Source organism: Diplotaxodon limnothrissa, linkage group LG9 (assembly GCF_057381915.1).
Source record: "Diplotaxodon limnothrissa isolate DT_005_m linkage group LG9, D_limnothrissa_male_GT1.1, whole genome shotgun sequence".
Lineage (NCBI taxonomy): Eukaryota > Metazoa > Chordata > Actinopteri > Cichliformes > Cichlidae > Diplotaxodon > Diplotaxodon limnothrissa.
Genome location: NC_140604.1, coordinates 30707643 through 30718931, shown reverse-complemented (window position 1 = coordinate 30718931; position 11289 = coordinate 30707643).

The window sequence follows — 11289 nt, the reverse complement described above, 5'->3', positions numbered from 1 at the left end:
CTCATTTTGACATGTTTTCTTTTTCTCACTCACATTATGTCTCGATTGTTGCTCTTTGCATAAATGTGGCGTAAATTTGGGTGTCTGAGACAGCAGCCACCTCTTCCTCTATTTGAACTACTGGTGGGAGAGAAATAGGAAAGGCGTGGGGGGGTTACCCAGGAATCTGGAGGTTTTTTTGGAATGAGAGTTCAAAGGAACTCCCCGCAGCCTACATAAACCACCCTCAATTGGCACAAAGAGGAAACTCAATTTGCAGGGAGCTGTGCTGTATACTTTTTATAGAGGAACTTTTAGTCATTAGGCCATATACTCCATCTCACTCAAAGAGCCAGGCGACGCGGCTGGAGGCTGCAACGTGCTACTTCTACACAAAAAAGCAGGACAGAACCACCCCCCCCCCCCCCCCCCCCCCCCCCGTCAACTCTAGAGGAGAGAGAAAAAAGAAAAGAAAATGGTCTTAATGAGAGCCTAGTTAGTTCCTGTGTCTTCAGATGGTGTCCTGTTTGTTCGGCAAAGCAGGGGGATCTGTGTTAACCCTTCCACAACGAAATCTGCTTAGATGGTGTAATCCTATCTAGTATGCATGTAGCAGTCTTCAGGCGGGGCTGTGCGGGAAAAACAGCCAAAGATGCTGTATCAAATCAAACATATGTGTGAAAGAAGCACACTCTTTTGGGCAACAATCAGGCCGCATTGAAAGAGACTGAATTTGTTCTGAAAATCTAGTTTAGGGTTGTCATATTCATTTTAGTCAAATGGGATTTGAGAACAAAACGCAGTTTGAAACATGACAAAAGCAGACCCAATAGTTGATCTGTTTATAAAGAGAAAAAAGGAGAAAAACACATCTGCATTCTCTGTTCAGTCACTGTAGGACTTAAAGCAAGTCCACAGCACCTTAAATGAAATTGGGGGATATTATGACACACATTTAATACTAAAAGTTATTAAATACAATCATCTGAATATTATTGATGTAAATATTTTAGTACAATGGAGTTGGAAGTCATAAATAAAAGAAGTGCATTGGCAACGAGACATTTACTTATTGAAATTATGAGCTAGGAATGCATTTATATGTGTGTCATTTTCTTCTTCTTTGCATTGAAGTAGCAAGCATGAGACTTTGTTCCTGTCTTTTTGGAATTGCTGTGGTAAACAAAATCCTGTCATTCCAGTGTTTACTTTTTTTTACTCGTTTGCTAAGTGAGCAAGTCAAATCTAAAGCCGTGTGTGCAGGTGGAGAAAATAAAGTTGCATTGCATTTGTGTGCTGCAACAATCATTAGGTTTATTTTCAGTTAAGACTCCAAACGCTATCATTCATAATCTCCACCACCTCCTCTAGCCCACCTGGGTTCTTGCTAACCTTTGCGAACTTTGACCTTACCACACAACCCTTTGCCAGCCATCATATTTGTCTCTTTGTGTCCTTTGTTGCCCTTCTCTCCTCCCCATTCTCCCCCTTCACTATATATGGCAGATTAATGACAGCTAATAATATCTGATGTTCCTGGACATTGCGTCCGGTAATGAGATGCATTCCCAATGGGTAGGCAAGGTGTCACCACTAACAAATTCACCATTGCTGTGCGCAATTAGCCTGTAAAAAGGGTGGAAAAATACACTAAATCAGTATCGGCCAAGATGGATGAAGTGTGCTGAAAGAAAAATACCCCTTTGTTGCCAAAAACCCAGCATTGAAGAAGAGAGGGGGAGCGAGAAAAATGTCTCTTTTCCTCCTCCACATCTTTCTCCTGCAGGAGATGTGGACAGGTTACCTTTATGGAAACATTATTCCTTGACTGCTCCCTGGCAGGAGTTCATTACAGCTCAGCCCAACGTTGAAATATTCTCCGCAAAATGTCAGCATATGTAAATGAGGACTCAGCACTCATTCGCATGTCATGTTTTGTTAAAAGTTGTTGCAACCTCTCTTTGCTCGTTATTTCTGCCTTTCCTTTCCCCATTCTTCCTCATCAACAAGAATTCCGTCTACTTCCGAAACGATAGATGTCCGCTAAAAAAGGACGGAAAGGAAAATGTCTACTGGTGTATTTGTACAGTACTGATGATCCCTGGCGGCCATTTTTGATTTAATAAAGTATTAAATATTTTCAGTTTAAAATAAGACATGAAAGAGTTGTTGTCTCTTTAAAAAAAAAAAAAAAGTTAAATCTGAGACCAAATAATCGATTTTCTGTGTTATGTGGCTGTATTTATATCTGTACTAGTAGGCCATATTAAATCATGTTCAACAGTATTGATCCCTCAGGGCAGTTTAAATATTAGTGAGCATTAAATCAATATCAATGCAGGCTGTTGTTACACACTAAAAGGACGCTGGCATGATTCAACATTTATGCAAAACAACAGCTAAACTCTGGCATAATGTCTTGGCTGGTGCCATCCTCACTGTACAGGCCCTGTGGCTACTCCAAATGATGAGAATGGATAGAGCTTCCATTCACAACCATCCATGTGCGCCCAGTAGCTTAAAGCATCAACTAGTTGCCCAGTCATTCCCCAATGTGACAGCTAGCTGCAGTCAGAGCAAGCGTCTAACGCTACGCTAATGCTGAAACACCACCCACTTCTTTGCTGTGAACTTGCGCGATATCAGTGCTGATCAGCACCAGAATAAAAACTCTTTTTCTTACAAATCTGCGCGTGACGCTGGCTTAGATGGAGGGCAATATGGTAAATAATTTCCCACTTTTTTGGCGTCTTGTAGGGGGGGTGCTCAATTTATGCTACTATGCATGCATGAATGCATTGACTTCTCAGCGTTGCACTGTTAAAAATTCATTTTATGCAAGGGTACAGTTTGAAGTTGCCAACTAATTCACCTAGAGCTGTAAGAAAAGGGGATTTAGTGCATTGCGCCGCTGAAAAGAAAACTGCAGTACTCCCATATTCAACAGCCAGCTCCCTGCTCTGTTCTGTGCCCCTACTTTACCCGTATGCACAGGCTGGATCTGTGGGGGCTCTATCAGCAGCCTGATGAAAATTACATTCACACCCGCGCCATTCCTGCCTATACAGTCTACATTATGCAACAGATGAGCATTGGGGCCATGGTGTCTAAGTTTGATAGCATTTCTTAAGCAGGATCAGACTGGAAGCGCGGGAGGAGTGTTGGCAGTGATGTGAATTTGATGAGTTCAACAGTAAAAATATTCACTTTTCACGTATAATGAGTATGACAAACAGGTCGGCGCTGGGTAGACTTTTCGAGTAGACTTTTCAGGGGGTGAATCTTCTTTGCAATATCATTATGTGGGGTAAAATTGATATAAAAATGAACTTTTTGGAATAATTGACTCTGTGCTCATAAGGAGAGGGGATCCCGTCATTTGTTATGAGCCAAATGTATGCTACAATATAGGAAATCCAGTTAGAAGAAAAGTGATGAGTTTCAGGAAGGCACTGAAATCTACATGCAAATGCATAATAATCACACATCTACAATATTGCAGTGTTAAGAAAAAAAATACCTTGGATTCAATTATCATGTGGGCTGGAATAATCATAATGTTATTGGAAACTCAATTATGGAGGCAAGCCATGTCTGGAAATTAGCTGAACTTAGCTAAGGCAAGTCAGCCCCTTGAATTCATCAAGTATGGATTATCACAATATTACATGTTCACTTTGATTCTGCTGTCCAAAGACAAACATTCACAGTCACTGCTGCATAGTCCCTACGTTTGTTTTATTCATGAACTGCGCTCTGATCTATTATACATACAAAACTGATTCTATGCTGATCGCCCCAGGCTAAGAGGCTCAGACATAGAATTAATTATATTATATACACATGCATGATAATTGTGTACGATTCGGTCAAACACAGAGGTATTTCTCTATGTGTGATTACCATTGTTGCTTCACCGGCAATTATTTTCATTATTGTTGCTAAAATTGTTAATGTTATTGTTTTCTCATTACAGCATTTCTCTGGGGCTTATTTTTAAGTTATTAGAATGTATGTGACCGCTACTCTGGAATAAATCATGGCATTGGCTGACGAGGCCCATGACATTAATACATAAACTGCATGCTCATATAGCAAGAAAATGACTTTGAAATTAAACACCAGGCTAGCACAGGTCGGGCACAGGAAATAGAGATAAGGGTGCTAATTCATTAAAAAATATTAATGAAATATCCCCCTCTACACAGCATGCATGGAGACAACCATACTTTTGAATATTGCAACATTAAAAGCATTTCCTCTGGCTGATATGAACAGTAGATCTATCTTTATTATTAATAAGTTGATACTTTTAGCCTGTTTTCCACGCCTGAACGTGATTGAAAATATCATTTCCATTTGGTACTGGGAGCATCATGCATGGTTTTGTTATCAAATTCCAACACACACTGTGAGGTGATCCCAGCCCAAGATTGTCCAAAGACATTTACAATAAATACATCGGCTTTATGCAGATATGAAAAAAAAGGTCAATTGCATGCCTGGGTAGCATTTCTAATAACCATATTTAGGCCTGGACCATGAAAAAAAAAGGTGCAAGGAACTTTATTGATATTTGCATAGATTCATCCACAATGTGAGAGCATTAGAAGGTCATAAAGAAGACAAAGGATCTTGTAGCACAAGAGGAAATTCCCTTCATTTTAAATGATCAGGGATGTTAGACGAATTATGCTAGTCCTATAATTTCTTCTTTTTTTTTTCTGTTGGCCAGCATCGAGGATTCTTGTCATTTGTGCGTTCCTGTCCTTGTGTGCATATCAGTGTGTATGCTTCTGTCAACTTTGAGAGTTCCTTTCAGTTCACTCTGTCACCAGCCTTACCCCCGTTCCCTCTGCACCACTGCTTGCCATGGCTGAGCTGGGGAACATGCAGCCTCGCTTCGAGACGACTTCAATCCCCTATTATCAGGAGAGCGCACATTGCCGCTCACAAGGGTTTAATTTATTTGTGCCTGTTTCAGCCCAAGATTAAAGTTTAATTGGCGCTGACTGGCAGCTCCCAAGTTTTGACTAATTCTCCTTATCGGGAATCCTTACCGAGTAGCTGTGGGCAATGTGAGGCCTGCCTGCCTGCTTGCCTGCCTGTGTGCATGGCAGCGGTGCCCCCCTCCTCCTCCCCCCCACACACACATTCAACATAGTAATCCTCTATTTTAATTAGTCGATATATTGAGTACCTGTGACTTTGTGTTTATTTGAGTTGTGCGTTTTCTACTCGTGTGAGCTAGTGTGAAACCAATTATGTGCATTTGGGATTTTTAAATATGTGTGTGTGTGTGTGTGTGTTTGCATGGTATTACGTGTGTTTGCTCCATTACTCCTTGGCAAGGCCCCTAAAAGCTTTTGAATTGTTGGGTAATAAGACACGCATCATATTATTTAGTCCGGACTTAATAATTGATTTGTAAAGGTGTAACCATTGTACTCTGTACACAGACCACTCGTGTTTCCGAAACACAGCCTGAGCCTTTGTGATACATGCACATGTAAGCATTAGCAGGAACCACGTCTATGTTGGGAAACAGGATGGGAAGAAATGCTAGTTAAAAAATCAACTTTTTTGTGGGTTGAATCTGCCTATATGCCGCCCCATTTTCCATGAATCATTTCGGCATAAATCATTGCTGTGTCTTACCACAGAAGGATTGCATTTCCATAAATGCGTGTTTATGCCAGAGAAATACAAGCGTAAATAACACTGATAATCTCAGTCTGTGTTTGATCAGCCAAATCTGAGTCTCAGGGTGCAATCATTTGTGACCTGTAATATTAGCGGCAGCTATTAAAAGCTGTAGAGGATTTGCAAAGCTTCATTTAGTCAGTCGGGGAGATGTGCGTGAAATAGAGTTCCTTTGGTCGTAACTAATGTCTCTAATTCTAATGAGCAGAGCTTCTGTGTTGCAGCTACATGCTCCTAAACTGGGAAGCACTGGATTAAGAGAGTTCTCATGAGGGCAAATGGACCCTAGTTCAAAGTCATCAGCTTTGATCATGCGTGCAGATGTACAAACTGGCATAAAAGCCTGTTTCAAATCCCTCTGCTGATGTACTATGCATGCTTAAACCACGCATACTCCCTTTCATCCTACAGATTTGAGACACATTTGAATGTATGACCCTGACTTTTTTCCAACATTTGATAATTTGTCAGTGTTCCCCCATAAAAGGTTTGGATGCAACCCTACCAAAACCTACTTAGTACCACCCTTTATCCTGTATTAAATTACAGTTGTTTTAGAGGCTTTAATAAATAAACGATTTCAAAGAGAAAAAATAGAAAAAGAGCAGAGAAGAGAGTAAACAGACATCTATACTGGGAATTGAGGACTGAAAAGAAAAAGTCAGGAAGGAAGGAGGGGCTGACGCAACTTCGGAGAGTGGATCGGAATAAAAATTAGTGACACACGTAAACAGAAGAAGAAGGAAAAAAAGGAGGAGGAGGAGGGTGGGGGTGACTGGGCCAGGCTGGCCGGCTGGAAACAGTTTCTCATTCGGCAGAGCAAATCTGGGATAACGCCAAAACTCACAGGTAGCATGAGTGCTGTGTCCAGCTGGAGATGGCAGGTTCCCCTGTAGTACCAATAATGACTTAATATACAATCTCTGGCTACATTAGCACATTTCCAGGTTGGGCTTGGCTGTGTGAGCAGACATACCACCACTGATTAGATGTATGCGGTAGAACAGAGCACACAGTGGAAACAGCTCCTTGCTCCTTTATACATATGTGACTTCAGCTTCAACTTCTGTTGATAGAAATCTTAAAAATTCAAAAAAGAAGGAGAAAAATTTTAAATAGATATTCCACCTTCTGCAGCTCTCCCCTCCCTGTTGTAAGCCCAGGTGTCAGGGGGCATATTGTGCTTCCTACACACCAAAAAAACAGGTGAAAGTCTTCTTGTTCCTGCTACGGTCTGCAAAGAAGTGTGATTAGCCAAAGTCTCCCATAGCCCAGGTCTTCTAAACCCTGTAAACAGAGCAAAGAAGAGCTGCAGGAGTCTAGTCCCCTGCACTTGCATGTGATGAAAGGTTGTTATGGATTTTTATTTGGTTCAGTAATGCCAAAAAAAAAACATGTTGCCAAGCAATGTACATAATCAATTTATCACAGGTAAGTCTGTCTCACAGAAGCTCTTTCATGACCTTTCGTCTTTTCAAAACTTGAGAAAAAAACAGTACAACGTTCAGGAGATACATTTATTATTTTCCTTGCCAGACGTTGATGAGACTATCAATTTTACTCTCATCTGTTTCTTATGTATGAAGCTGCAGTTTGACTTGCTTAGCACTTGTCCAAAAGCAATGGAGTTTTTGAAAAAAGGCACACTAGTGAGATTTAGAGGTGGTTCTGGGTGGATGTTTGTTATCCGGTGAGCTGTTTAGCTAATCTAACCACATGTTTAAAGGGTTAGCTAAGGACAATACTATCACTATACTATACAACACTTCAAACTACAGTTTGTATTATGATACTTTCCCTGGTGCCGTATAAATCATAAAATCAATGCCTAGACACCATAACAAAACATTTTTTTTTCTAATTTGGGTTTCCTGTCAATCAAAATGTAAAACTAGGAAGAAGCAGTACAAGGATGAAAAACTGAGCGATAACTTCTTTAGTGATTCTGCTCTGATGTTATCTTATTGAAAGAGACAGCAAGCTTGTTGAAGTGTAGAAGAAGATACTTGTGAATGATGTTTTGTAGTTGGTGTGGTGTTTGCTGAAGTGGCCCTGTAGCATCACACACGTCCTCACAGGCAAAACAGAGAGGGCCAGGACACACATGCACTGACAAACACTCACTCACACACACACACGGATACACGCTCCTCCTTGAACTTGGTGAGACTTTTCGCTGGGAGTCATTATTTGGAACAGAGGGGAATGGAGTGTGTCTACCATGCACGTGTGTGTTTGGAAGTCAAGGGTGGAAGTGTGAAGGGCTGTCAGCTTGCTGAGATGGGGGCGGTTGTCCCTAATGAATCCCCCAGGTCTGAGGGTCCTTTTATTGACGGCTGCTAATTTCACCTGACACTGCTGAGCCGCTGCTGAGCACGGCCTCGCAACCAATCGGCATGCATCAGTCTCAATCAGAAAGGAGATGCCCCCTTTCTGGTGGTCACGTGCACGCTCACGCACAGACATGAACACTTTATACCGGGTCAGGGCTGCTATCAGGGTTCCCACATCGCCCGTCCCCAAGGAGAGCACCTGATCCTGACCAGGAGGAAGGTTTTCACTGAGTCTACCTCCACCTGACCTCTAGGTGCTAAAGACTGTTCTGACTTTGTTGTCACATCTGTCACACCTGAGGAAGAGGGCTAGCCGCTCTGGAGAAACACACTAATACAACACTCAGGGCCTCTTCTCTTCTCTTAGTAAAAACCCTTGACGAAACACTTGGCTTATTGCCATCTTTGCACGCTCAATGAAAAGTGTTCTAAGACGCGGTTTGCACCACCTGACGAGCGGCAGACTAGATTCCTCTTGAGCTGAAGTCAAGCAGCACCAAACAAACAGCACCCAGCAGACACAGATCGTGTCACGCTTTTGAGCTTGAGCACTTTGGAAGCACTTCCAAATAACCAGGATTTCCTATAAAAAGAGTGTATGAATCCATGTTATATGTTAATTTATTTCTTTTATTAGCTCAAAGTCTGATATGTGCATGCTTACTTCAGCATTCAGACGGTGTCAGTAACTTGGCTGGAGAACTCTCGCATATAACACAGATGCATGATGGCAGTCTCTGCTGGTCATCTGTGCAGCAATAACTCCACAAACATCTCTTTAATTCAGAAATCTGACAAATGCACAACCATCGTCTGCCTTCATCATCCTCCCACTGGTCCTTTTATTTGGGCTTTTTTTTCCAAGGTCGTTACTCCGGGGCACGAAAAAAAAAAAAGCTTCTTTCTGCCATCCACTGTCGAGTTATGATGAACAAATCGTAAGGCAAGAGTTGTTTACAGGAGAAACAAAAAAACAAGAAACAATGTTGAAAAATGGGCTCCGCAGTTAGCTTTTGCGAAACAATTAATGTTGCTTGTGGTGGGCAAAAGCGCTCGGGGCCAAAACCCATCTCTCGTTCTCCTCAGCTTGTGTATGTAGTTGACGTTGTGGGTTTCTCACTGTGTCAAGATAGAACATATTCAAATGTGTATTGCTATTAAATGTTAATTTGCACAACAGATGAATGTCAAGTACAGCACTTTATCAAGAAAATGCCCCTTTGTTTCAGCATGCAAAGAGCCGGGCTTCCACCAAGTCGAATGAGCTCTTGATTTTGGCATTAAAGAAAAACTTATCATATTTCTTTCCGAGCTTTGAAAAGTTTGTTCTTGTTTTTCCACCTAGCTTCACATTTGGAAGCGGTTGATGTTTTGTTCAGCTTGACAGCAGAAAGCTTTTAATGCAACTTATTTAAATAAAAGCTCTTTTTCTTTCAGCGGTGATCAAAACACTCATTTCTCTACTTCTGCGACACTGTACCGCGATGAGAAATGAATCTGAGCGAACAGCTTGAGCTGTCCGCAGACACAAAGTGGCTAATATGCTCGCTCTGTGCGGAGTGAGGTGTCTTGATGAGAGCCTTTATTGGAAAAATGTCTTTAAGCACTAAAGATAACACTTTTTATCGCAGCTAGCTTAGTGTGTTGATAGATGGAGATTATCAGTGGCAACGGAGAGTTGTGCCTCTCAACACTTGAGTGAGAATTTTAAATCCAAACTCAAACAGCGTTTGATTCCTTAATGCCTCATGTATCTTCAGCTAAAGAGTAGGTTAAACAATACTCTTACTGTTGCTTTTTTGAGAGAAAGGTTTGGCTACTACGCCCGCGCCTTCATCCTTTTTATATTACTCTACAGTTTTGTTCATGAATCCCTAGAAATGATGTTGGTGTGTCATATTAGGCTATGTGGGCTGTTTTATTCATACGTCATTCTTAAAATTATTAAAAAACGGTCTCGACCAGAGCTTGAGCTTTTGTTCCCTGTCTGTACTGTAGCTAAACCACAAAGCAATGTCCAGAGGTGAGTCAGCCCCGCTCTCTTTCATCTACACATGCACTAAAGCGCCCCTGTCAGAAGTGCTCTCAGTGCATACACACCTGACACCTTCTCCCAGCCGCGATGAAGACACACATCCAGATGCTGATGCGGAGACACAAAGAAAGGAAACAGCCTTCTGTGCCTCACACCCAAAGCTTGAGCTGATGTTGCTTGACACAGTCAAAACAAAGCTCGGTGTTCCTTCACCGCTACGTTAAGCATCGAGGATGGTGTGTCAGACCTTACCTGCTTCCTGTTTAAAGGCTCCATGGAAACACGTAGTGACGAAGCCACCTGGTCAGTGTCAGCAGAAGTCAGTATGAGACAGATAACAGGGGAAGGGGAAATGGGGAATAAAGGAACACCAGATCCTCATACCGTTTCCCTTTAGTGAACCGCTGTCTGTATTTACCAGCATTACTTTGATCTAAAGCAGCACCATGCTGTATGTTGTCGGTCCCTGCTAGATTTTTCCACAATGCTGCTCTTTGGACTTAATTTAGACAATATGGCATTGTACTAAACCCTCACATGGAGTGTTAATCACCCTGGATTAAAGTGCTTCTGGGACACATGTGAGAGGTAATTCTCAGAAATATTTCTCTGATAATGAACCTGTTTCTTATTTTTTATTTTATTTTTTGAGCTCTAGTGTTGTCAGATGTAGCACATTGAGGCTAGAGAAACACAAGATGCCTCCGGGGGATTTTCTTTAAGCTGCTTGTGCATTTTAAGAAGTTACATACATAAAATGTATTCCTAGTGTCAGCCTATTATTTATTGATAACTAAAGCTGTCCCATGTATTCATATTTTGTATTTTGTAAGCTTGATAATAATAATAATAACAATGATAATAATAGATTCGGGAACATAATCTAGAAATTGTGGCTGATTTAAATGACAGTTGATTATGTAACGTGTCACTCTGTGCTTTTGAAGAAAGTGAAATATTGTACAATAGATACACAAGTTCTCCCAGAGTGACTCCAGTGGTGCTGTTCTTTGGCTGAATCCAACAACTGGGGAAATCCCAATGATCAAGTCTAAAAAGCTGCTAGCTGATTTGCAGTATCTGCAATTAATTTACTTCCATTTTTGTGAAAAACTGTAAACAATCACGGTGATAAAAGTAGGGCAGTGCAGCACAAGTGCAACGCAGAAGGAGAAGCAGAACGCGCGCATGTTTTTTTTTCAGCCTTCCCCCAAATTGAGGCCACACTTTTAAGGTCAG